This window comes from Phoca vitulina, unplaced genomic scaffold (assembly GCF_004348235.1).
Source record: "Phoca vitulina isolate PV1807 unplaced genomic scaffold, GSC_HSeal_1.0 scaffold102, whole genome shotgun sequence".
Classification (NCBI taxonomy): domain Eukaryota; kingdom Metazoa; phylum Chordata; class Mammalia; order Carnivora; family Phocidae; genus Phoca; species Phoca vitulina.
Window position 1 is genome coordinate 612,107 of NW_022589805.1, and position 27,182 is coordinate 639,288.

Here is a 27,182-nt window from a genome sequence, read left to right on the forward strand (position 1 = left end):
TCAGCAAACTAGGAATAGAAACTTCCTTAACCTAATAAAAAAAATACCTATCCCCCCCCAAAAAAACTATAGCAAACCTAATAGTTTTAAATACATAGCTGCAGTTTTAAACAGGGTGATGAGGTCTCACTGAGGAGGACACATTTGGGCAGAGATTTGGAGAATGTGAGAGAAGGGACCATGTGGATATCTGGGGAACAATGTCACAGGCAGAGGGATCGAGGTAGCAAGAACTGCGTGGAGACAGGAGCCCACCTAATGTGCTCCAGGAACAGGAAGGAGGCCCATGTGGCCCAAGCACAGAAAGCAGAGAGAGTGGCAGATCAATTCAGAGAAGCCATGGGGGTGATAAGCCACTGGAAGGACTTGAGGTTTTACTCCAAGCAGGATGAGGATCTGGAGAATTCAGAGAAGAATGGAGAAGAGTTACATGATTGGTCTTAAGCCTGTAGAAAGGATCCCTCTGCCCACTGTGTTGAACATCACGTGTAAGAAGGCAGGGCAGAAGCAGGAAAACCAGCGAGGCGGCTGCTTTGGGAGCCCAGGTGTGAAAGGACTGTAGCTTGGTCTAGCACAGTATCAGTGAAGGCAGTTAACAGTGGTGACCCAACGCATATGTTCTCAAAGCAAGGCCAGTGGGTTTGCTCACAGATCCGACGAGGAACCTGAGAGAAACAGGAGTTAAGACGACTCCAAGGTCATCAGCCTGAGCAGCTGGAAGGACAGGAGGATGGAGAAGACACACCCAAAGAAGGGCTCTATCCTGGCTGCTTCTTCTGTGCTTGTAAGAAAGAGCAGCTAGGAACACTTAAAAACCCTCCATTCGCATCCAGCAGTGGACCGCCAGCACAGCACATCATTGTGTCTGTGTGGTTAGCTCCTGGGCAGCCCCTCGATTTGCATTGATCCCAAGCCGACTGGGACCCAGCAGGCAGCCTGCTTGCTTGTGTTAGCCGCTAATGCTGCTCACATTTCAGACCACTAGCAAGAGCAGGGAAGAAATGATTACCCCGTGAGGTTTCCTCGGTGAAAGCGGATTTAAGTTTGGGCTTTTGCCCTCTAATTCGCAACACCAATTTGATAATGGCTTATTTTAGAGATCATTTGGAGTCACGGAATAACCACAGAATACACAGGCTACTTTAAAATTGTTTATCTGATTGTGGTGTCAAAAGTCCAGTGATCAATTCATTAAGTTGGCTTGACTCCCAGACGTATTCAGTGAATATTTTATTGAGTACCTACTATGTGCCTCCATATTGAGAACCAAGTTAAGGCCTCATCATAATACCAATCTGCTCCCTGTGATTACCAACATTTTCTTACTTAACACAACATCAAAATATCATACTTCTATTTTAAAATGGATATCTTTTTATCCAAATGCTGCAACCCATCATGTTCATCTATTCACTGTAGTTGGAGCCTTCATGTCTGCTCTTCTATAAATCATTTACAGATTTTTCTCAAAGACCCATGACCCAAGCACTGAGGTCAGAGCTCAGAGCCACATTCGTCATGATACACACAGGCTTTAAAAAAAAGTGGATTACTGGGGGTTTTATTTAATTAATTAATTTAATTCTATCAAGGCCAACAGGAAATTCACTTGGAATCAGTTTTCTTCTTTCCTTTTACCATGTAATCAGACTGGGTTTTCAAGAAATATCCCCTCCTCTGTGACCTGTGTTCAAGAAGAGAAAAATAATACTTAAGATAGAGTCTGACTTTTCGGTCTAGGAAACTCCCCTTCCTGCAGCAGGTACCTGTCTGCAGTAAAATTGGAAAGCACACGCACTAAAAGAGTGGAACCCATGGGTGGAGAAGGGCAACGCAGACCCCTCTGTGCACAGGGTCTCTTCTAAAACAAAGTGGTGTGCATCACTGCGTAGTCCCAGACTCACCCTCCCAGCAGGGACAGGAAACACATGAAGAGATACTCCACATCACTCATTAGGGAAACGCAAATCAAAACCACAGTGAGATGTCATCCCACACCAGTCAGAACGGCTATCATCAAAAAGATAAGAGAGAACAAGTGTTGCGAGCATGTGGGGGAAAAGAGAACCCTTGCGCACGGTTGGTGGGATTGTAAATTGGCACAGCCACTGTGGAAAATAGCATGGAGGTTCCTCAAAAAAATTGAAAATAAGAGCTACCCTACAACCCAGTAATTCACTTCCGGGTATTTACCCAAAGAAAATGAAGCATTCATTCAAGAAGATGTATGTACCCCTATGTTTACTGCAGCATTATTTACAATAGTCAAGATATGGAAACAACCTAAGTATCCATCAGTAGATGAACAGATAAGAAGATATGATATACATACACACACACACATACATACACACGATGGAATATAACTCAGCCATAAAAAAATGAGATCTTGCCATTCACAACAATGTGGATGGACCTCAAGGGTATTCTGCTAAGTGAAATAAGTCAGACAGAAAACGACTAATACCATATGATTTTGCTTATATGTGGAATCCAAATAAAACAAGACAAAACAAAACAAAGCAGATGAACAAACAAAACGGAAGTGGACTCCTAAGTACCGAGAAGAAACTAGTGGTTGCCAGAGGGGACGGGGGCGGGAGGGATGGGTGACATAGGCAAAGGGGATGAAGAGGTACAAACTTCCAGTTAGAAAATAAAATACGTCAGAGGGATGAAAACTATAGGGAAAAAAAGGAGGGGGAGAATCGGCAGAAAACCCCCAGAAGCTGAGCCTGTGCAAACTTAAATGTTTGCACCTTTTCCTTCTGTGTGTCCATGTCCCTCAAGGAATCCAGAGCTCCTCAACCGCACACAGACCGCGGGGTCCAGAAGACAGGACACGAGACCGGAGATTAAACCCAGTTCAATGAAAGTTGCCGGCTGGGTGCCTTGGGCAAGTCATCATTTACTTCCTCTTCTGTGACATGAGGCTATTCTAATACCTGCCTTGCCCATCTCCACGAGGTTCAGGAGACCCAAATGAAAAAAACCGAACAAGGAATTGCTTTGTATGCAATGATGAAATGCAGGCTGGAAAAACATAGTGTGTTATCACGGTTAATCTTAGTTCTGCCACTGACGGTGTGACCTTGGGAAAGTTACTAAGTTCTCTAAGCTTCCACATCTGTAAAGCAGGGGAAATATGACCTACCTCAGATGTTTAAAATAGGCATTAAATAAGATAGTTAATATAAACCAGACACTTGGCTTTCCCAAGCCCAGGGGAGGCCTTCTCCACCTAAATAAGAAGATAAGGACCTGCTAAGGGAAAGTTCTGCATCCTTTCACCCTTCCTCCCTCCTTCTTCCTGATTGGAACATAAGTGTGAGGCCTGGAGGTGCAGCAGCTATCTTGCAACCAGGAGGCAAGAGGCTTGAGAATAAAGGCCTCTGCTAAGGATAGAGGAACAGAAAAGTAGAAAGAAGCTGAGTTCCTGGTGATCATTGATACTAGCCCCAGGACATTTCCCCTGAACTTTTTACTACATAGGAAAAAATAGTTTTTTATTGGTATCAGTCTGTAAAGTAGGGCTTTCTGTTGTTTATATCCATATGCATTCCAAATAGATACACTGCCTTAATTTTTTTTTAAGATTTTATTATTTATTTCAGAGAGAGAGAGCACGCAAGCAGGGTGGGAGGGGCAGGGAGAGATGGTGGGAGAGAGAGAGAGAGAAGCAGACTCCCCATTGAGCGCAGAGCCCAATGCAGGGCACGACCCTGAGATCATGACCCAAGCTGAAATCAAGAGTCGGACGCTCAACCAACAGAGCCACCCAGGTGCCCCTACACTGTCTTAGTGTACATTAAGTCTGGTCCCTACAGAGCACAGCTATGGGATAGGGCCTTGGCATATGGTTTCTACTGTGTTGGCCGAGACAGCTAAAGTAAATAAAATTTGAAATTAAAGTCTGGGGATTGGACGAAAAGTGTTAATCATGAGAACTCTGAGAAATTCAAGAATCCGCATACATTTCACAGGCGATGAAAACTGCAGTGTTATTGTTAAAACAAAGAAGCTCATCAGTCAAAAAGTTCCTCTGGCAAATACTTTTCTTTAAAAGTAAATGAATATAGGGGCACCTGGGTGGCTCAGTCATTAAGCGTCTGCCTTCGGCTCAGGTCATGATCCTGTCGTCCTGGGATCGAGCCCCACATCGAGCCCAACATTGGGCTCCCTGCTCAGCGGGGAGTCTGCGTCTCCCTCTCCAGGCTGCTTCTCCCTCTCCAGCTCCCCTCTCTCGCTCTCTGTCAAATAAATAAAATCTTAAAAAAAAAAAAAAAAAGTTAATGAATATAACAAAAGAAGTACAAGACTTTCACCATGAAAATTACAAAACATTGTAAACCAGAAAGTAGATTCGTGGTTCCCAGGCTAGGGCTTGAGGTGGGTGAGGAGTTAATGCTAAGGGGTGGGCACTTCTTTTGGGGGTGATGAAAATGTTCTGGGAAGATGGTGGTGATGCCCGTACAACTTTGTGAATATAACCACCACCACCGAACTGCGCACTTTAAAAGGGTGAGTTTTGTGGAATGTGAATTATATCACAGTTAACAAAGAGTGAATGAAGAAGAAAAACATAAAATGAACAAGAGTAAAGGAGACTAACTACTTACTCAGAGCCCCTTCAGACTTCCATCTGAGTCTAATCATTTGACCCCTTAGCCCAAAGACACATCCATGGAAATTTCCACTGGGGATAAACTGAAATTTTTGCTCATACTGCCTCCTCTTTGGCAATGTTCCAGGCATCTTCCCTCAGTGGTTATGTTGACATGGCTCATAAAGCAATGAAAAAAAAAGAAGAAGAAAAGAAACCCCTCCATTTGCACCCACCTAGCTTGCAATACCAACATGGAGAAAACAATCCAGGTCCTTTCACCGATTTGCAGTGTTGGTCCTCTTCGACTCAGCATCTGTGATTTTCAGGGTGGCAAATACTAAGATTGTGGTCTGATAATAGTATTGTGGTCTGTTGCTTATACTTATAATTGAAGGAAGTACAAAATATCCATTAGGAGCTGATAAAGATAAAGATGTAATTTTTCCAATCTATAAAGATGGATACCTATAGGGGCACCTGGGTGGTTCAGTCAGTTAAGTGTCCAACTCTTGATCTCAGCTCAGGTCTTGATCTCAGGGTCATGAGTTTAAGCCCCGTGTTGGACTCCACACTGGGTGTGGAGCCTACTTAAAAAAAAAAAAAAAAGATGGATAGATACAGATACTTTGTGCAGTTTCTGGCATACAGCAAGTGCTAACTTTCTCTGGGAAGGAGGAATGGGTCCATGTGGAGACAGTGTGGTCTCCGTGGCAACAAAGCAAACTGGCCCACCCAAGGGACTGGACTTCTGACCTGGACCCCAACACAGTGGCTAACAACAGAGCCAGCCTCGGGCTCCCACAGGCTCAACATCCCCCCTGAAGACACCCGCAGTCCCTACCCGCACTCTCCACCCTGGGCCCCAGACTCTCAGCTATCCTGTGACATAGAGGCTGGGCTTGGGGGACCTCGGGCGCCAGACACACCCAGGATGTCCTCACCACTCCCAGCCAAAACACCCTGCTCAAAAAACAGAGAAGTGAAACCTGTAAATAATCAAAACTTGTTTCCAGACCTTCGGAGTTCTCCCACCCTGACCCATCTATCGTGTGTGTGTGTGTGCTCTGCCTCCCCACGGATCCTGCCGCGAACACCAGGGGCATTAACCTGTTCTTCCTCAGTCCTCCCTGCTGGAGCAAATGCTTCACTCATGGAATCAGAAGCTTTCCGCCTTCACCCTCAGAATCCAGCTCTGGAAGAGTAAGAGTGGAATCGAATCTTCGAATCTTCAGGCTTGGCTCAGGAGCTTGGACGGAGCCAGTGGGCGAGGGGCACTGGGTGAATAACTGAGCAAATCAGATGATATTTTTACATCTTGCAATGGTAATTCACAGAATTTTCCTTTGAGTAATCACTGATTATGCCACAGTCTTAAAAATTAGGACACTGTCTGGATTACAAGCATATATTTTTTTTATTGTGGTAAAATACACATAACATAAAATTTACCATTTTAGCCATTTTTAAGTATAAGTTCTATGACATGAAGCATATTCACAATGTCGTGCAACCGTCACCGCCATCCACCTCTGGAACTCTGCCCCCATTAAACACAAACTCCCCGTGTCCCCACCCCCCAGCCCCTGGTAGACACCATTCTACAGTCTGTCTCCATGATGTTGACTGCTCCAGGGACCTCACATAAGTGAAATCACACAATATTTGTCTTTCTACGTGTGAATCACTTCACTTAGCATAACGTCTTCAAGGTTCATCCATGTTGCAGCATGTGTCAGAATCACACAGTTTTTAAATTTTTTTAAGCTTAGTTTTTTAGTAATCTCTACACCCAGCGTGGGGTCAAACTCACGATCCCGAGATCAGGAATCACGTGGTCTTCTGACTGAGCCAGCCCGGCACCCCAGAATCACACAATTTTTAGCAGACATTCACTGGGTCATCAGAAAATGTTGATGACCTTCTGTTGCAAGCAGGGCCGGTACTCAGTGTTCAAGCTAAAACAAAACAAAACAAAACAAAAAAGTAAATGATAGAGTCTCTGCTCCAAGGTGTCAGACAACTCATCTCATTTTTAAAGGGTCCAATGTGCTGCTAAATGAGAGACAGCCAACACAGCTGGCCTTCCTCCCTGCCCTCGAGAATGGCTTTCTACATTCCAGCCTACAGACTATAGACTATTTCCCAGGTGAATCTATGGATTCCAGAACACAATTTAAAAACAGAATTGGCTAATGGGAGGAATTTCAGGCCACACTGGGGTAGCAAGCAAACAAATAACTGATAGAGTCGGGTATCCACTCCTCGGGTCATGCTCTGGAAGACCATCAAGTGGACAGTCTATGGCTCTTTCCAGAAATCCTAAGAGGTGCCAAGACTTTCCACACAGTAAGACTGCTGCCTCGGCACCCACCACCCCTGGTGCACCTGCTGGGAGGCCGCCAAGAAGGCCTTGGATGGACTGAAGATCCACTGAGCTCCTACTCAAAGCCAAGTAGCACACTAGGTGCTTCCACACATAGTATCCCATTGAATAATCTGAACAACCAAATCCAAGAGACACCATCACCTCATGTGTAGATGCAGAAACGGAGGCTCAGGTGAGCTAAGAGACAACCCAAGGTCACACAGCTAATTCGTGTCAGAACTGAGCAAACAAATTCAGGCTTGTCAACCTCAACGCTCTTTTCTTTCACTCATGATGCCTCTCATTCCCAGTCACTACAGCATGGCTCTCCAATGCGTTCCTCATCTCCAGCCCCCACGCTGCTCCTCCATCAAAGACCCCAGACATACATCTCGGGAAAATGCCTCAGTGGTGGGACCAGCTGAAAGCACAAGGAAAGGTGTTATCCTCCACCCCGCAGGGATCATAAAGGGGGCTGGGGGGGGGGGGGTTGTATCTGGAAAGGACAAGATTTCTAAGAGCCCTTAAGAAAGGAGAATATTCCTACGGCACCAACAGTTTAAGCATGGGCAGGGCTTCTGACTGAAACGAAGAACGCTCAGGCAGCTTCTCTAATTAATGATGGCTGAGTCATACAAAGAAGGAAACGTTGGCTCCAAGCTGATTCTGAGAGAAGGGTGCCCTCTGTGAAGTGCCTGAGTAGGCGTCTCTTGCAGCCATATCCCCCACTCTCTCCTCCAATACTGATGCCACACCTTCTGGCACTTTCTCGTGGATAGAAGCTGCAAAAAGCTGGAGGCCTAGCCCAACAGATTTGGGAGAGCTCACTCTGGCCAACCAAATGACTGGTGGGGATGTTGGTGGGGAAGACATCTCCACACGGAGAAATGGACCGTGGCTGGTCTTGTACACTGGCCACAGGATAATCTGAGGGGCAATGGCAAGTCCCAGCCAGAAACACCTCTCCACGTCACTGCCTCTGAGATTTCACCTTTAAAAATGTCTTTCTCAGAAGGCTATCAGCCTCATAACAATCACAAAGTCACTGTCCCAACATGGGATATGACATAATTCACCCTAGATTCATATGGAAGAGCACTACTAAAGAATATCCAAGAAAATTTGAAGCAGAACCAAGTGGCAAGAATTTACACTCCTTTTTTTAAAAAAGATTTTATTTATTTGAGACAGAGCGAGCCAGAGAGAGAGCATGAGCAGGGGTAGGGGCAGAGGGAGAGGGAGAAGCAGACTCCCACCGAGCAAGGAGCCCAATGCGGGGCCAAATCCCAGGACCCCGGGATCATGACCCGAGCCCAAAGGCAGATGCTTCACTGACTGAGCCACCCAGGTGCCCGGACTTCACATCCTGGTATCAGGAATAATGATTAAGACGGCATGGTTCTAATAGCAGAGGGATAGACAACACACCAGAGAACAGACTAGGGAACTCAAAAACCATTCAAATACAGAAATTTGATAAATATCAGAAGGGGCTATAAATATTGGGAGAAATGTGGACTATTCAATAAGTAGTGTTACAGTTAAACAAAAAAGTCTTTCGTTTGGTTCCTTTCCCCAGGAGAAGTCCTCTTGGGAGGAGAACATTAATCAACTCCCGGTAAAGTGTTAGAGAATCAAATGGATCTTGGAGGTCACATGATCCTGCCCAGTGCAGGAATCTCTGACAGTATCTGCTTGTATATCCCAGGGATATGAAAATCATAATCAGGCAAGGAAGGCTATTCCACGGCTGTATAGCTCCCGTAAAGTTCTTCATATTAAGCCAAAATATTTTCCCACAGCTTCTTCCCCTCCCTGTATGGCACGGGATAAATGTGCTTCCTCAAGTCTGCCTAGCAAGGCCCCGAGCACCTCCTGAGGACTGCTGTTCTCTCTGTCATGCTTGTGGCAGGACATTCAATACACATCCCCCCTTCCAGGATGCCTCTGATGGACTCACTCCAATTATCAGTAAGACCTCTCCCTATGTATGATATTTGTATACACACACACACACATCCTAGTTAACAGGAGGAAAAGCAAAAGGCTCCAAACTGAGGTAACACAATAGACCCAAACGGAGTCTCAGATGTGTTAGTGGGTGTTCCTGGCCATCTGGTAGACCCCAGGCAGCAGGCATTCACAGCCCCTGATCCAGCAGCACTCTGCCATCAAAGTCATTCATTCAGTTCCCCTCTCATACGCTGCTTCTTCCCATCCATCTCTTCTTTTCTCCTCCTCTTCCAAGTGTGCAGTTGATTTTGCCACATTTCCCAGTCACTACAGCATGGCTCTCCAAGCCGGGCCCTTGTGGAGGTCGCTGGCCGCTGTTGCTCAAGGAACGGCCTAAGAAGGCTCATCAGGAGCTGGAGGCACTGCAGTTTCTCTCGGGAGGAGACAGTGAGCAGGAATAGCCTGTGCCTGACCTTCACAGTACAGCTGGTGCCCAAAAGGGAGGACTAAAAAGGTGTTCATCTCAGTTCAGGGAGGGAATAAGAGAACACAGACTTCTTGGCTGTCATGCTTGATTCTGAAATCCAGATGGAGGGGACTCAGTGAGAATCACTGTGTGACCAGCTGCTTCTTGTTGGTTATCATCTGGGGCTGTGAATAGGGCCTCAACCCCAAACATCAGCCCCAGTGTCTGTCCACCTATCACCCTTTCATCCCTCTGTGGCTTCCAGTCTCCTCTATTAAAATAAAAATGCCACTTAGTAATAAATTTAACCAAAGACATACAAGACTTCTATGCTAAAGGCTACTAAACGTTATCAAGGGAAATAAAAGAAGACCTAAATAAATGAAGAGATGTACCATGTTCATGGATTATAGGACTCAATATTGTTAAGATGTCAGTTCCCTCCAGATTGATCTACAGATTCAATGTAATCCCAATCAAAATTCCAGAAGGCTTTCTTTTCAGAAATTAACAACCAGTCAATTAAATAGAAATTTAAACAATTTAAGTAGAAATGAAAAGGACTAGAACAGCCAAAATAATCTTAATAAAGAACAAAGTTGAAGGGCTTACAGTAGCTGATTTTAAGATTTACTATAAATAATAATAAAGAGAGTTTGGCATTAGCATTAGGGTACACAAATAGATCAATGGAACAGCAAACAGAGTCCAGAAATAGACCTACACATGTAAGCAACTGATTTTCAAAAAAGGAACCAAGATATTCAATGGGGAAAGACAAATATCTTCAACATTTTTAGATAGACATAGAAATAATTTTCTATCTAAGAGGGAAAAAAAAAAGTGAACCACAACTCCATACATCACACCAAAAACTTAAGCTGAAATGGATCCTAGACCTAAATGAAATATGGCATCTTAAAAAAAAATGAAAAAATATCTCCCTGACCTTGAAGTAGGCAAATATCTCTTAGGCAAAACACAAAAAGCACTAACCATTAAAAAAATTTACAACTAGGGGCACCTGGGTGGCTTGGTCGGTTAAGTATATGCCTTCAACTTGGGTCATGATCTCGGGAGTCCTGGGCTCAAGCCCCATGTCGGGTTCCCTGCTCGGCGGGAAGTCTGCTTCTTCCTCTCCCTTCTGCCCCTTCCCCCACTCATGCTCTCATGCACTCTGTCTCAAATAAAGAAATAAATAATCTTTTTAAAGAAAATTTACAACTGAAATTCATAAAAATTTAAAATTTTCAACACACCAACCTTAATGGCTATAATTAAACAGACTGACAACACCAAATGTTAGTGAGGATATGGAGCAACCAAAACTCTCATACACTGTTGATGGGAGTGTAAAATGGTAAAACCACTCTGGAAAAAAGTCTATCAGTTTCTTATAAAACTAAAAATAAAACCATAGACAGAGCAATTCCATTTCTAGGTATTTAAGAAAAAGGTAAATGAGGGCACCTGGGTGGCTCAGTAGGTTGGGCATCTGCCTTAGGCTCAGGTCATGATCCCAGGATCCTGGGATCGAGTCCCACATCAGCTCCCTGCTCAGTGGGGAGCCTGCTTTTCCCTCTCCCTCTGTCTGCCGCTCCCCCTGCTCGTGTGCTCTGTGTCAAATAAATAAAATCTTAAAAAAAAAAAAAAAAAAAAGGTAAACATATGTCCAGGAAAAGACTTTTACAAGAATATCCATACCAGCTTTATGTATAATAGCTCTAACCTGGAAACAGCCCAGATGTCCATCTGAAAGAAACTGTGGTAAAGTCATTCATTCTACGCAGGGGGGAAAAAAAGAGACAAGCTACTGTCATAACAACATGAGCAAATCTCAAAAACATTACGCCTGCTGGAAGAAGCCTTACACAAATGAGCACCTGATACATGATTTGAATTATAGGAAGTTCCTGAACAGACACAATTCATCTCTGCTGGGAAGATGCCACTGTGGTCGCTTCTGGGGGTAGAGCAGGACTAACTGGGAAGAGGCAGCAAGGGCTTTCTGGGGTGACAGGGATGTTCCATATCTTTTTTTTTTTTTAATAACAGCTTTATTGAAATATATTTCATATGCCATAAAGTTCACCTTTTTAATTGGTGCAGCACAGTGGGTTTTAGTATATTCATAGTTATGCAACTGTTGCTACTGTCTAGTTGCAGAAGAAACCAGATACCCACTAGCTCAGCCCCAACCCCCAGCCCAGCCCTAGAGAGACCGTTTCACACCATTCTGTCAACCACCCATCTGCTTTCTGCCTCCATAGATCAGCCAGTTCTGGACATTGTGCAGAAATGGATTCATCTATTCTGAAGCCTTCTGTTTCTGGTTCCTTTCACTCAGCATCATGCTTTCCAAGTTCATCCAGGGGCGCGTGGGTGGTGCAGTCAGTTAAGTGTCCAACTCTTGGTTTTGGCTCAGGTCATGATCTCAGGGTCATGAGATCGGGCCCCACATCAAGCCCCTCATCAGGCTCCACACTCAGTGAGGAGTCTGCTTCTCTCCCTCTGCCCTTCCCCCCACCCCAGCTCATGTGCTCTCTCAAAGTAAATACATCTTTAAAAAAAAAAAAGAGTTCATCTGTGTTGTAGCAGGTGTCCATATTTCTTTCCTACTGCTGTGTAATATGCTGTTGTATAAATACACCACATTCTGTTTATCCATTATCATTGCAGCTGATGGACATTTGGGGAGATGCTTAACTGGAAAAGGCAAAAGGAAATGAACTCTCCTGGGTAATTAACATAGCAGCTACATGAGTGTATATATTGGTCAAAACTTATTGAACTGTGTACTGAATTGTGCATTTTATTTTAATGAATAAACTGTAATTAAGGAGCACTCGGGTGGTGCAGTCACCACCAGTCAGTTAAGCAACCGACTCTTGGTTTTGGCTCAGGTCGTGCTCTCAGGGTTCTGAGATCGAGCCGCGCGTGGAGTCTGCTTGGGACTGTCTCTCCCTCTGCCCCTGCCCCCTGAGTTCTCTCTCTCTCTAAAGTAAATAAATAAATCTTTAAAAAAAAAACATAATTTAAAATAAAAGAGGCCCCAGGAAAAAAAGAATAAAGAAAGAGAGAATACAGGAAGAAAGGAAGAAATGAAGGAGGGAGGGAGGGATGAGCAATCACCCAAGCCAGCAGCACTGGTTTCCCTGTGGGCTGTAGCAATTGCTCTCAGTGGGGATCAGGCTGTGCCAGGATTGCCTGTGACCCTGCGATAATCAGGGCGTACACCTCACAGGGCACATTCTGTCCTGCAGAGAAAACCCACCGTGTGCGGCCAGTGTGCCGGAGAGGGCACCCAGCTGGGAGGCAGGGCGTCTGCTTTGGGCTGGCCCATCCCCGCACAGGCCCCTGAGTCTGAGCACACTCTTTTTTGAGATCATCTGATTTGCTGCTTACAAAGCAACTCTGTAATGCCAAGATGTCTTTATGGGGAGATGTTTCTGCTGCAAAAGGGAGATGTAGCTGGTTAGTCTGGCAGTTCTGTCTCTTGATGTAAATCAATAAATTGATGTCAAGTTTGCCATTATATATATATAATATAATGGCAGGAGCTGCAGGAATATATATAATGTCTGAAGGGCGGCCGTGTCAGAAGGGAGGGAGGAAGAGGCAGGGAAGGAGGACTGAAGACTTGGCCACCACTTGCACCTGGACAAAAATGGTCAAACAGTGGCATTTTCATTTGGCTCAACCTTGAGACCATCTGGTGGTTGCAAGACTCTGTGCAGGGTTGGAGACCTCTGTTCTAATTGTGTTTGGGGGTGGGGGTGGGAAGCAGGGCACATGCAGAAAAAAATAACTCATGATATAGGCAGCAGATGCCAAGCGCTGTCCCAGTGCAGGCCGCAGATTGTGCTCGCCATGAAGGCTCCAACGGCAGAGAGGCCGCTTCCCACCATTCTGTCCACACGTGCTCTGTGCCGGGGCTCCGGATGCCGGGATTCATCACGTGTGGCCCCACACTCCAAGATGCTCCCTCGTGGTCTAGGGGCGCAGACTCACTTGCAAACAAAGAATTGGAAAGCACTGTGGTAGTCATTAAGCGGAGGCGTCTGCCAATCTAGGGCTTCTGCCTGAGAGTGGGGGGAGCACGGTGGAAGGGGGGAGACAGGCTGGGCCAAACTGGGGACATTCCAGAGAGAAGAAAGAAAGGTTCTCGGAGTATCAGCACAGAAGTGGAAAGATGCACAGACCAAGGAAGGTCTCATTTTGACCAGAGAAGTGCTCGTGGTCACGCTCAGCAGCAGGAACTAAGGTTGAGGAGCATCTGGCTGGAGGGAGAGGGGGTTGGGGGAGTCCACCTGAAAGAGCCAGCACAAGCTCCTGAATAATGGGAAGAAGCGAGACACGCAAACAGGAACACACAGCAGAAGCTGGGTCTCTGGGTGTCCTGCACGAGGCAGGCTGAACAATGTCCCCCAAAAGATGTCTACATCCTTATCCCCAGATCCAGTGGCTAGGTCACCTTACATGGAAAAAGGGATTTTGCTGAGGTGATTAAGGATCTTGAGAAGGAGAGATTACCCTGCATGACTTGGTGGGCCCAGTATAACCACAAGGGTCCTCATTAGAGGGATGCAAGAGGTCAGAGTGCATAGTAGATGAAACCACGGGAGTCAGATGTTGGGGTGATATGAGGAAGGGGCTGCAAGCCAAGGAATGCAGCTGACTCCAGACTCTGTATGACAAGGAAATGGAAGCCTGCAGAAGGAACACAGACCTACAGACCCTGTGGTTTTCATCCAGGGGGACTCATTCCAGACTTCTGACCCCAGAACTGCAGGCTAATATATTTGTGTTGTTTAGGGCCACCAAGTGTGGTAATTTGTTACAGCAGCAATGGGAACCTCATACACTGCAGAATCAGTGGAAAAGCAACTTACACAGAGCCCCCTGCCTATCCCCTCTCCCTACCCTCAGCAGATACGTTTCCCTCCCAAAACGTCAGGCCACCAAAAAGAATCGGGATGCAGAAGCATGGTTAGCAAATGTGGTCCCACTAACTGCTGCTTCCTTCATCCACTCACTTAGCAAGTGACAGGAACAGAGCAAGGTCCGTGATCCATACCAACATCCCTGCCCTCAGCGAGCTCAGAGTCTAGTCGGGGGTACAGACGTGTCAACAGCTGGTCACCACCCAAGGAGGTAGGCAGGGGGGAACACAGCAGCACAAAGGACAGCCAACTGGCCTGGCTTCCCAAGGACAGAATCCCCGGCACAGTGTGTCTCAGCTGGGCAGAGGGAGGATGAGAGGGAAGACAGGCAGATGGGACTGCCTTTAGCGGAATGGAGGCAGCAGGAGATATGACTCGCCTGGGGGAACAGAGGCCAGAGGCCGGGATAGGTGGCTCCTGGTTACAAGGTGGAAACAATTGCTTCATGGCAGCTTTCTCGGCCCTGTGTTGGTCAGGCCCTGTGTGAGGGCCAGGAGCTGCAGGAAGATTCATGGCAGAGATGGGCAAGGGTTCTAGGGAAAGCCTCCCTGGTGCAAACACAACCTGAACCTTCAAACTCCAAGCTCCAGTACCCGAAAGAGATGGTCCAGGCGGGGAAGACCCCAGGGCTAAGCCCTCTGACCCTGTTCCTCCCACACGACACCTCATCCTGGGATTCGTCCCCCTGCAGGGCCACGGCCACGACACGCAGACCTCAGGGGCCACGGGCTCCCTGCCGCCCCTTGCGCCAAGAGGCAAGGCAATCTTACCTTCACGAACACAAGGAGGAGGAGATTCCTACCCGGGGAGTAGCGTGGCTTCTCCAGCGGATTTCTGACCTAAGCCATTCCCAGATGATTGACATCACTGATGACAATGAATGAGCCAACTGTGTTGTCATAGTTGGATGCAAAAAACAGCCCTGTTGTTGAAACAGCACTGCGCTTGGGGAGTGACCAGACAACGTTTGGTCCCAAGGGTGAGGAAATCTGGGGATGGAAAGAAGGAGGAGAAGGGCAGAAGGGGAGGAGAGGGGGGAAACCAGGACAGAGGTGGAGAGAAGCAGGAACTGCATCTCCCCTTGCACAAGGGACGCAGTTCAGACTTTCCAAGACAGAGAAAGCCTTTTAGGACCCCTGACCTCAGGGAACAAATCTGGGCCATGGCAGCATTGCAGGCTGAGGCCACAGGGACAGAGTTCAGGCATCTAACCCACTGAGGCCACAGACCTTGTCCATCATGCAGATCAGAGCAGGAGAGCATGAGAAACTGTATTAAATACCAAGGGGAAGATTTTGCAAATAATTTTTTTTTAATTGTCACTACTTAAGCACGAAAACTCTGAAGTCTGAGAAGCAACATTTTATTCTCTCTAAGCAATCAGAGATAAATAAAAAGGAGAACTCTCTGTACTGAGTGAGTCTGCGTTGGTGTGGGCCCACACTCGGCAGAACATGGCGGAGGGAGTGGGCAAAGCTGTGGGGCTCCTCAGCACAATTTCCATTCCAGATGGTGCAGGCGTGGGAGCTGGGGGGGGCTGCAGCTGAGAAGGGAGACAGCAAACCAGGAGAGAAGCCCGCTCCACAGAAAGCCACAGGAGTCGCATGGGGAAGGGCGAATGTTTGCAGCTCAGATGCACAGAGGTGCCCTGAGGTCCGCGATCCCGGCTCCGCCTTTGCCATGAAGGCTCTGGAACCAGAGGCTGTTGGTGGGGCTACAGGAGCTGTGTGGAGCTTGAGAGGAACAGGCAGGAGAGCGAGGAGCTAGGAGCTCTATTACTAATTGGCCATGCAGCCCTGGGCTGGCCACTTCCTCTCTTGGATCCGGTACCTCGTTTTGAAAAGGATGGTGGGTGGAGGGCTGACACTCTTTTTGGTAATGCCTAGGACCTCCGGAAGCATCATCGTTGGACAAGAGGGGCTTGACAACCCTCTACCCCCAATTCTACCCAAATGTGCTGCTGGCACTTCTCACCTTCAGATATTTGCCATCTTTCCTCTAGCTTTCTTAGCCCCTTATCTTTCTTCCTGGGCCAGTAAGCATGCAAGGGGGCCTCCAGATCTACCCAGGGGAGATGTGTGAAGTTGGAGTCATGCAGAGTGAAGCCTCAGGAAAGCTCTCTGTACTCATGCAATTCTGTGACTGAAGCCCAAAGGCTCTCAGCCTGAGAAAGCACAAGGTCTTGGTGAGGCTTCCAGGCCGGCTTGGGTCTGGCCTCAGGCCACGGTGACATGTGCAGGGCTGCCTTCCATTTCAGTTTTCCTTTCCCCAACTCATGACACCCTTGACTCTTATGCCCTCAAAACCCAGCTTCACTTAGACTGACAGGACAAAGAAGACAAACAGTGTGACTTCATGCACCACAGACGATGAAGGGGTTATGACAGGTGTGGGTATGGGGGGGGGCACTTTTAGGGCCCTTACGTAATACAGCTCAGGCAACTGCTCCCCCCCCATTCCTGATGGGCTCCGCCAACCATGACATTCTCCCTCCCGTGAGCCTCTGCAAGTCCGGGATGAGGGTGTGAGGCCCAGAGATACCCCAGGCTGGCTGATTCTGCCCTAACTTTCCATCTCTGCCAAATACAGATGACAAAAGACGTCTCCTGGGTTAGAAGAACCTAAGACAGAATCAGACTCGAAGGAACAAAATTTGATTTGGGACACCAGAAGGAGACAGGGTGACTGAAACTCCGGGGAGGAATGTGGATCCAGCGCAAGGGGGTCATATTCACTCCTGCTCGACAGAGCTGGCTAATGCAACAGCAACAATCGCTGTTACCACCTTTACTGTTTTACTTCTACTTCCAATAGGCAGCATTTTAGAACACCTTTATGGAGAGATACTTCACACAGCATAAAATTTACCCATTTAAACCGCACAACTGAATGGTTTTTAGTATGTGTGCAGAGTTGTGAAAGCATCACGACTAAGGTGAGTACATTTCATTACCCCGGAAAAGAAAGCCCGTGCCCATTACACTCAGTGTCCATGCTGCTCCTCCTCACCTCCCAGCCCTGAGCAAACATTATTCCACATAGCATTCTGCCCCTTTACATACTTTTCCTACAACGAGGGTGGTAAGATCTTAATAAGATCTCATGACCCATAAACAAATGACCAACAAGCACAAGATGCTCAACATCACTCATCATTAGAGAAATGCGAATAAAAACAATGAGATACCACCTCAAAACCCATTCAGGACGGTTGTTGTCCAAAAAACAAAAACTAGCAAGTGTTGGCGAGGATGTGGAGAAATCAGAACCCTCGCGCACTGTTGGTAGGGGTGTAACCTGGTGCAGCCACTGTGGAAAATAGTATGGTGGTCATCCCCCAAAATTAAAAACAGGATTACCATATAATCCAGAAATGTCACTTCTGGGTATATACCCAAAATAATGGAAAGTAGGGTCTTGGAGAGAGATTTGCACACCAATGTTCATATCATTATTATATATGCAGAATTATTCTGCATAGCCACAAGATGAAAGCAGCTCAAGGACCCAACAACTGATGAGTAGAGAAACAAAATGTGGTCTATATGTACAATGGATGCTATTCTGCCTGAAAAAGGAAAATCCTGGCTCATGTCACATCACGGAGAAAACTTGAAGACATTGTGCCAAGTGAAAGAAGACGCTCACAAAAAGACAAATATAGTGTATGATTCCACTTATGTGAGGTACTAGGGTAGTAAAATTCATAAAGACAGAAAGTAAAATGGTGGTTGCCAGGGGCTGGGGTTGAGGAATGGGGAGTCAGTGTTTAACAGACACAGAGTTTCAGTGTTCCAAGAAGAGGAGAGTTCTAGAGATGGATGGTGGTGATGGTTGCACAGCTTCTTCTCCCTCTGCCTCTCCCTCTGTGATCTCTCTCGCTCTCACTCTCTCTCAAATAAATACATAAAGTAAAATAAAATAAAAAACCAAAGGGTTTTCCAGGGATCCTGAGCGGCTCAGTGAGTTAAGCGTCCAACTCGTGATTTTGGCTCAGGTCATGATCTCAGGGTCGTGAGATCGAGTCCCACGTCAGGCTCTGTGCTCAGTGGGGAGTGGACTTGAGATTCTCTTTCTCCCTCTCCCTCCCCCTACTCGCATGCTCTCTGTTCTCTCTCTCTCTCTCTCTCAAATAAATAATCTTTAAAAAAAAAAAAGGGGGGGGGCGCCTGGGTGGCTCAGTTGTTAAGCATCTGCCTTCGGCTCAGGTCATGATCCTGGGGTCCTGGGATCGAGCCCCGCATCGGGCTCCCTGCTCTGCGGGAAGCCTGCTTCTCCCTCTCTCACTCCCCCTGCTTGTGTTCCCTCTCGCTATCTCTGTCAAATAAATAAATAAAATCTTTAAAAAAAAAAAAAAAACAAAGGGTTTTCTCCCACTGATAACAGAAGAGGAAGTCAGAGACTCAAAGCACGGGGGGATGTGAGGTCCCACAGCTGGACTGAAGATGGAGGGACACGTGGAAAAGACTGAGTGGCCTCGGGGAGCCGAGCCGAGAGCAACCCCCAGCCAGCAGCCAGCGTGGCCTGCCTGGACCCATGACCAGCAGCAGTGGGACGTAACGAGCAGGTGCCATGTTGAGCTGCTACGCTGGGACATTTGTTAGGCAGCAATAGAAGACAGATTCAGTCTCCTAATTGGGGCCAGAAAGGGAGCAGAGATGAGTCTCAGTGATTGACTCTGTCTTCTTCACATATCTCCACCTCCTCCAGAAAGCTTACCTGCCCCTGAGAGCCACTGAGGATCTTTGCCTCTGCCCTCCTCTGCCAGTAATTATCTACCACTCCCTTGGCCCTGCGCATGCAGGCCTGCCAGCCCGAATCCCCTGCTCCTCCACAGTCGCCTTGTCTTCTCAAATCTGGTCTGAGTGCATCCAACACAGAAGCCACAACTTGACCTTTTTCATATTCTCCAAAGCTCCCAGTACAGGGCCAAGCACAAATAGATACTCACAAATATTTGGTGACTAAACCATTTCCTTTCAGCTCCAGTGACCAGCAGGGCCAACGAAGAGATTCAAAACCGAGGCGGACACAGACACTCGGGGGGAGAGCCTTTCCCATTAGACGGGCTTCACCGCCCCCTGGGATTAATAAAGCACCGAGATGGTGACACCCCATCTCAGAAGCCTGACCTTCCATTAACACCAGCCACTCAGTTTCCCGGCACACATCAGGCTACCATTTCTCTGAAGCTTTTTGTTTTTCTGTAATGTTTTTCTACAACTGGAATTTGCAAACAAAGGAAGTGAGAAGACAATGACTCGAGCTCCCACAAAACATACTACCTGTGTTTTGTTCAACAACAGCCCTACCCTGAAGGCCTGCCATGTCCGGGCACCAAGCTGAGACCCCAGAGACAGGGAACTAAGTCACAATAGCCCCTACTCTTGAACTGTGGTCCAAGTGTCCCCTAAGTACAGAGGTCATGGCAGAGCCTCTGACACTTTGGAAACCAGGAGATGGCACTTCTTCAGGTGGGACCAGGGGATCAGGTTGACTACAGGCAGGCAGGGAGTGGGGCTCCCTTCTGCATTCTACCCTGCCCCCGAGACTCTGGGGCAGCCTTCTGTGCCCCACCCTGGGCTCCAATAACATGCACATGATGTCACTGTCTAGATGTGCAACAGTCTTGGCAAGTTTCATCCAGAGCCCTCAAGCACGGATTAAAAAGTAAATCCATAGCGTTTGGACAGACCTTTACAGTTTACAAGGCGCTGTCACATTCACGGTCTCGGCTGATCCTCCCAGGAGCCCTAGGAGGTGGGAGGAGTACGTTATTACCTCCCGTTTACACATGAGGATACGGAGGCATAGAGAGCTGAAGTGACTTACCCAGAGTTACCTGATTTGGAAGCCAAAAAACCACATCCTTCGACGTTGGATCTAGTCTTTGGGCCTACACAAGAACTCGGCGGAGACGGGCTAGGCTCCTCCCAGCTGGCCTTAGCAGCTGGTGACTTGAGAGTTTCTTCACAGAAAGAATGAAGGAGAGGTAGGGAATCAGGAATAAGAGGAAAACACAATGATGCCTCCTATTCTAGTAACACTTTATACTTTCCAAAGAACTCACATATTTCTTATCTCATTTGGTTCACAGAACAATCCCAGACGGTCCATAAGGCAAGTATATCGTCACCAAAAGTGGAATCAGAACTAGTCCCCAACTCTTCTGATTCCAAGACTCTTTCCATAAGCTAAGGGAGGGTATTCTTGCCACTTACACCCTCCTCTTGTCCCTTTGGTCCTGAAAGGTCAAGACCAAGAGACCACAGGATACCTTTCTCTTGTGTGGCCACACAAGTCCAGCTTACAGTGACCTTGCATTTCACCGTGTGTCCCCTGCCAGAAACTGGCCCCAGAAAGCAGCCATTTCCCCCTTCTGGTTTTAGGATTGCTTTTAAAGAACTGATTTTATATATATATATATATATATATATATTTTTTTTTTTTTTTTAATTTGACAGAGAGAGACACAGCGAGAGAGGGAACATAAGCAGGGGGAGTGGGAGAGGGAGAAGCAGGCTCCCCGCAGAGCAGGGACCCTGATGTGGGACTTGATCCCAGGACCCTGGGATCATGACCCAAGCCGAAGGCAGTCGCTTAACCGACTGAGCCACCCAGGCGCCCAAGAACTGATTTTATAAAACGCGTACACCGGGGAGAATGGAATCTGCTAAACTCTTGCTCATCACAAATACACAACAAGATGGAAGTTATCAGGAAAGGGCTGTGGAAGATCAGCACCATGCTGGCTGGTGGAAAGGAAGAGTCTTCATGAAAAAAGAGGCACTGAAGTTGGGCCTTGAAAGATGAATGGAGAATCTTGACAAGTAGGAAGATGCAGACTGAGGAAATAGCGTGAACAGCCCCTTGCAAGGGCAGCAGCAAGTCCACCTTGGCCCCCCACCTCAGACTGAGGCTGGCTGGGATCCAGCTTAGACCGCCAGCTAGCTCTGGGCTGGTTCCTGCCCCGGCACCATCTGCTCCGTCCTTCCTCAGGCTCTGTGGACTTGCAGCACGTCCCACCAAACCTTAACCACCCTCTGAACTACTCACCTTTTCTGCTCTCTGGCTGTTTCCCCCATGCGTCTTGCTTTCCCAACTAGACTAAAATACTGGTCTCCTGATTCCTTGAGCACAGAGCAGGGGGTGTCTCTATCCCATCCGAGCCAGCATGAGGTGGGAACAGAGTAGGTCCAACAACCTGTTTGTTGACTGGCTGCCAAAATCTATCGGCCCAAGAATCATGGGATGACACTTGTACAAACAAGTAGAGCGAGAAGGGGCACTGCTTGTAACCCTAGCCTGGGATTACAGGGATGGGATTAGGAGAAGACACACACTTCTGGTTTTAAGATTATAGAATTGATCTAAATTTAAATCAAGGGGCTCAGATGTGTTGGGTCACTCTGTGGGACTGCCCTGTAGTTCACCTTTGGTCCTCTCCGAGACCAACATCCCAGGGTCCCTTCAATCCTTTAGGATTGCTTTTCTAGTCCCTGCTTGTCAACATCTTCCAATGAGACATAGTGTCTCATTCCTCCTCTTGGAAAGAGTGATGGAAATGGCGCAGTGGACATTTCCCATCTGGGGACTCGAGGACGATGCCAGAGGAGAGAGGGGAGTCAGGGCCAGGGTGGGAGTGGGGAGGACCCTGGGACACAGTACAGCTTCCTACCAGCTGGCCTCCAAGGTGCTGAGGTCTCCCCTCAAGTGCTGGGTGGACACAACTGACAACCAGGGAGACTGAATAGGGTCAAAACCCAAACGGGTCACAGCACCCCCAGAACGGAGCACAAGTAAGCAATCAAGGTAATCAACTAGGAGCCAGGGAGGGGGGCAGGGGAAGAACCAAATGCACAAGTGAGTTCGGAGACACAGAACTTCCGTTTTAGGGACTTTCTAATCCAACCCTCTTCTCTAAGCCCACAGGTGAGGTCCTCAAACATTCTTTCCTGTGGTAGTCTAACCCTGTTCTACCCAGTGTCTCTCTGCATCTTCGACCTTCCAATCCATCCTCCATATTGCTGCCACAGCGATCTTTCTACAACACAGATTAGTTAGTTCAGTGTCTCCCCTCCACCTTCAGAAGGTCCGATGTCCGCGTGACCCACAAAGGCCCTTCACTGCGAGACCCAGACAGGCCTTCGTGTCTAATCTCCTCTCTGCATCCCCCTGACTTCATCCCCACCTGGCCCTGCCCCCGGTGATATACTGCTCAACACTCCCCAAAGATGCAAGTCTCCCCATGGTCGGCAGGGAGGATCCCAATTTCAAGGCCCAGCTCAAATGCCTCCAGCGCTGGCTCATCCCCCCAGCAAAGACGAGTCAGTTTCTCTTCCATGCTCCCCAAACACCTCCCTACAGCCTTTATCACCCTGACTCGAGCTGATTTTATAGAGACTGAGAAACCACCAGGGGTAGGGATAGGTTTTGCCTTCTTATGGTCGCCTTGTCCTTATTTCACTCAGCAGGAGTAGGTGGTCAAAAACATGTTTCCTGAAAGAACAAACCCCTTCATGTTTCCTGAAAGAACAAACCCCTTCAGAGCTGCACAGTGAGCTCCTGGCGGGGCCCGGTTACTACCGAGGTTGTCTGATGCCCAGATCAAGGCCCTGTTTTCTCAGCTGCTGCTTCTACCTGTTCCTGTGCCCCTGCAACTGGATGACTCCCCACTCATGTGGACCTTGAGATGCCGGGACAGCGACAGGCATTTGCATGAGCAGGACCCCAAGCTGCTAACTGCAAAGAGAGCCTTGTATGCCTCTCCTAGGGAAGAGATCTGATTCCAAAGTGCTCCAAACCCAGCTGTAGGCAGCGACAGAGCAGGTGAGTCATGCCAGCCCACACCCGTTCTCTGCTGCAGAGCCCCAGCGTCTGTCTGTCTTGGGTCACATGGGATATGGGTGCTCTGAGCCGACTGAAGTCCCAGGGAGGGGGTGCTGCTGTTCCGGCCAAGGACTCCCCCACCCTTGGTGATGAAAGCAGGCATGACGGCCTTTATCTATGACAGCAAACATAAAGGGACTCAGGGAGCACAGGGGATGGCCTTAGAGAAGCTGCAGCCCATGATAAAGGTCAAGGGACACAGCTAACCACTCTTGAGATCCCATCTGGACAGACAGATGTGTAGGGCCATCCACCTGCCCAGCCTGTTATCCACTGCCTGCCCTCATCAGCATCTCTTCATTTCCCCAAATTCAAAGCTCCTCAAGAAAAACACAAGCTGTCCTCCACCGCCCATCCTCCAGACTCAACCCAGACATTTATCTTGCAGATGAATCTTGTTTTAAGCAAAGTCAGCATGTAAAGTCGAGGGATAAATCATTTTACAAACGCCTTTCGCCACAAAGAGCTCCCTTGACACCTTCACCCCCCCACCACCCCCACCCCCGGTGGCTTACTAAGCTGTAAGGTCCTCTGTGAGAAGTTGGAGAAATGAACACTGTTGCAGGATAGTCCCTGCCCTCAACAAAGTAAATAAGTTGCACATCTGAACTACTGTAAATACAGGAAATAATGCGCTCAATCCTTTTGGAGAGGCTCACAAGGTGAGTCTGGGAATCTGGAAGTGAATGAGTTTGGAGGGACATCATCAGGGAGGTGGCACATGAGTTGGGCTTTAGAGAATGGGTTGCATGTTGCCATTCAGAAACAGGTCAACTGGCCTACCATGTGGAGGAGGTGTCATCAGCAAAGGACTGAAGGAGGACCCACAGACTGTGGATGGAATCAAACGTTAGGCAGATCCATACGGAAACCCACCAGGGCAGGCTGAAACAGCACATTCGACATGCCCAAGTCCAGGGACGCAGGCCACAGCACAAGGAAAAGTCTCCGAAGAGCAAGGGTCAACACGAACCCAAATAGTGCAGCAGCAGGCTTTATTTTGGGTGAGAAGTGTACCAGGATGGCCTTGGAATTAGACCGGAGGTCAAATGCCAGCTCTACCCTAAACAGCTGGGTTTGGTTACCCACCCAAAGTCTTGGTTTTCCATTTGCAAGGCCCCTCCCTAGCACTCCCTACCTAGTGTCTCACTAAGAAATGAAATGGGATGATGGAGAGCACCCATGGGGCGTAGTGGCAGGCACACAGCAGGTGATCAATCTGTGTTAGCTTCCTCCTCCGTGCTTGAGGAGCTGGGACAATGAGTGAGCGACAAGTGCAAGACTGGGTGGGGCTCTCTAGGAAGAAAGACGCCAAGAAAAGGGGACTGTAAAGACAGGAGATGGTGCAGAAAGAGGGACCACAGAGAAAGGAAACAATGTCTTTACGCTGAGCTTTCTGCTCCACAGCAGGCCATTTTAGGGATGCTGGTAAAAGTCCCCACCCCACTGGTAGCTAGTTTATCCCTGAAGAACGCCGTGTTCCAAGAGCAGCACCAGCGATGCAGTTAGCAGAACTGAGCTTGTGGGTGGAGCGATGGGTAGGAGCTGAGGCAGCACCCTGGGCCCCTGCCCAGATTGTGGGGGCACCAGAAATCAGGACTGGATCAAGATGGCTTCAGAGAGAGAAAATTGCTTACTTCCAAAAGCTTCCACTAGGAAAGCCCAGAAGTCCAAGGTTTTTTTCAGATCTAGATACCTGCTCTTTTAACCTGAATACCTGGCTCACTACAAGCTGGCAACAGAGATACCAACAGGCACGGGACCCACCTTTGCAGAGAGCCTCCGGTCCCATGGAGAACAGGCACACTAAGGATCTTCAGGGAGATGCACCATCTAATCCTATGTGTGTTTGCTCCTCATTCATTCATTCATCCATCCATTGCACAAACGTCCACAGAGGAAGTACCATACACAAGATACGATCCCGGAGAGGCAGGTGGCAGCTTAGCTGTTCACATCTCCATTCCTCAAGTTGTTTCACTAGTCAGTTTCCTTATCTGTCAGATGGAGAAAACGGGGTTTAGAGAAAATGCAACGGGATAATGGACATACCTCACACAGAGTAAGTACTCAAGACCTGTAAACTCTTAATAAACCAGTAGAAGTCAGGTTGCAGGTTATGCTGGATATCTTTCATTTGCTCCTCCAGGTCCTTTTTGCAGCCTTTCCACCTGTACTGTGCCCTAGAATTTATCTGCATGGGCTAATCAACACTCCCTTGACCTCTGACTTCCCACTGGGTTTGGCCCATGGAGAGCCTTGACAAATCAGTGGGGGTTTTATTCCCCCAACTGCCTTCCTGAGCCCCTTGACCTGAAGTCCCAACTCTAGCAAGATGACCCTCCACACGGCCTCTCTGCCTCCAGGAGTTTAAGATCCCACTGTTACTAGCTCCAGAACATTTCATTGTCCAGAGTTGTTTCCCACACCCTGCCTCAAATTACCCATTCGAAATGTGCCATCTGTTTTGTGCTGGCCCCTAACATACATGGTGCAGGAGAGTGAGAACAGGCCTGGGAATCAGGAGACCTGTGTCCCATCTTTGCCACCAGCTGATTCTGTGACCCTGAATGCTCTTTGCTTTACTAGGTGTCCAGCTTCTTCATCTGTAAAAAGAACAGATGGGACCACATGGCTCTCTGGAGCTACAACTCCCTACCACTACTGGCTGCTCTGACGTTAAACCCAGAAAAGGGATGCACATAAAGGAATAAGGCTTCCTAGTGCAGAGGGCAGGTTAGCCAGCTAAGCCCCACCCCAACTCATTCTTGCCCAGGGGGCACCTCACTCCTTTCCAAGGACTTCCCTTTTCCTCCCAGATTCCGTGGAGACCAGGTGCCCAAATGATCTCCACTCCAAAGCAACAGACAAGAAAACCCAGGAAATTACAAGTAACCAACTGGCCAACCCTGATGTAGCCACAGGGGCCCCTTCCCAGATTCTGGTATGCCCAGGGGGCCAAGCAGAGAAGCAGGTACACACTGCCCGTGAGCATTCTCCACAGGGCTGCGGAGGGAAATGGCCTCTCACAAATGGTATCTAGGGCAGAGGGAGCCACCCAAACCAGCATCCGGTCAGAAAACGCTGAACTGAGATCCCTGTCACTTGACACGTTTCAAATAGAGGCTAAGGACCATTTGAAGGGATAGTAGAGAATCTCTGGAGTCCGTTTTAGCTTCTAAAAGTGACTCAGGGAACGCCAAGATCCATGAGAAAGACATTCCAATGAGAATATCACCCTCCCGGGCGTCGCCCCCTTCCCCACCCCCACCAAATCTGGAGTTTCACCTGCCCCAATCCACCCTCACCCAGACAGAGGTAGTGCAAAGTGCCAAGGGAGGACTGGGTTTCTAATCCTCAAGGACAGGAGGAAAGGGCAGTTTGGATACCAAATGCTCTGAGTTTCTGGCGGGGTAAGGGAGGTGAGACAATCTTTTCAAATCTCAGTCCCCGGGCGGGCCGCAGGTGCAAACCGCAACCTGGTAACTGCCAACACCAATCTCTCTGACGTTCTTCACGTCCCCCAAAGGCCTCCGGAAACCGGTGGTCTCTCCCCGTAACTCTGAGCAACTTCAAAGCCCTTCCCGGTCCCAAATCAAAACTTCCGAGACACTCAGGGCTTCCAGCGGCCGAACAGCGCACAGGACGGCTGCGGCCCAAGGAGGGCACAGCGGGCGAAGCCCGGAGACCGGGCGCGGAGGTGACCTCTGCGCTGAGTCACCGCGCACACCGCCTCGCCGAGCCCCTGTTCCCAGGAAGCCCCACCGTGCGCCTGCGCATGCGCGAGCCTCGGCGCGTGACTCGGGAGCGCGCAGCTCTGGAGGGGGTGGGGCCGGGCCCCGAGTGGAGGCGCATGCGCGGGGCGGGCTCCCGCGGGCGGGGCTTGGCGGGGACTGGGTTCCTCTCCTCCCCTGGAGGTGTGTCGGCAGGTTTGCTGTAACTAACCTCCCTCTGGGAAGC

At 48.4% G+C, this 27,182-nt stretch overlaps 1 long non-coding RNA gene across 3 annotated transcripts; it reads right to left on the reverse strand.

Annotated features, from left to right (window-relative positions):
* Positions 1-6,377: 6,377 nt before the first annotated feature.
* Positions 6,378-26,977, reverse strand: LOC116627810. 3 transcript variants are annotated; one of them, XR_004298540.1, is made up of 4 exons: positions 26,531-26,977; positions 24,990-25,219; positions 20,166-20,301; positions 6,378-6,561 (listed from the first exon to the last, which is right to left on the reverse strand). It is a non-coding gene; the product is annotated as an uncharacterized LOC116627810 (long non-coding RNA). The 3 variants fall into 3 exon arrangements; XR_004298539.1 differs by lacking the exon at positions 20,166-20,301 and having other exon boundaries at positions 6,401-6,561; XR_004298541.1 differs by lacking the exon at positions 20,166-20,301 and having other exon boundaries at positions 6,401-6,561; positions 26,612-26,971.
* Between the last annotated feature and the right edge of the window lie 205 nt (positions 26,978-27,182).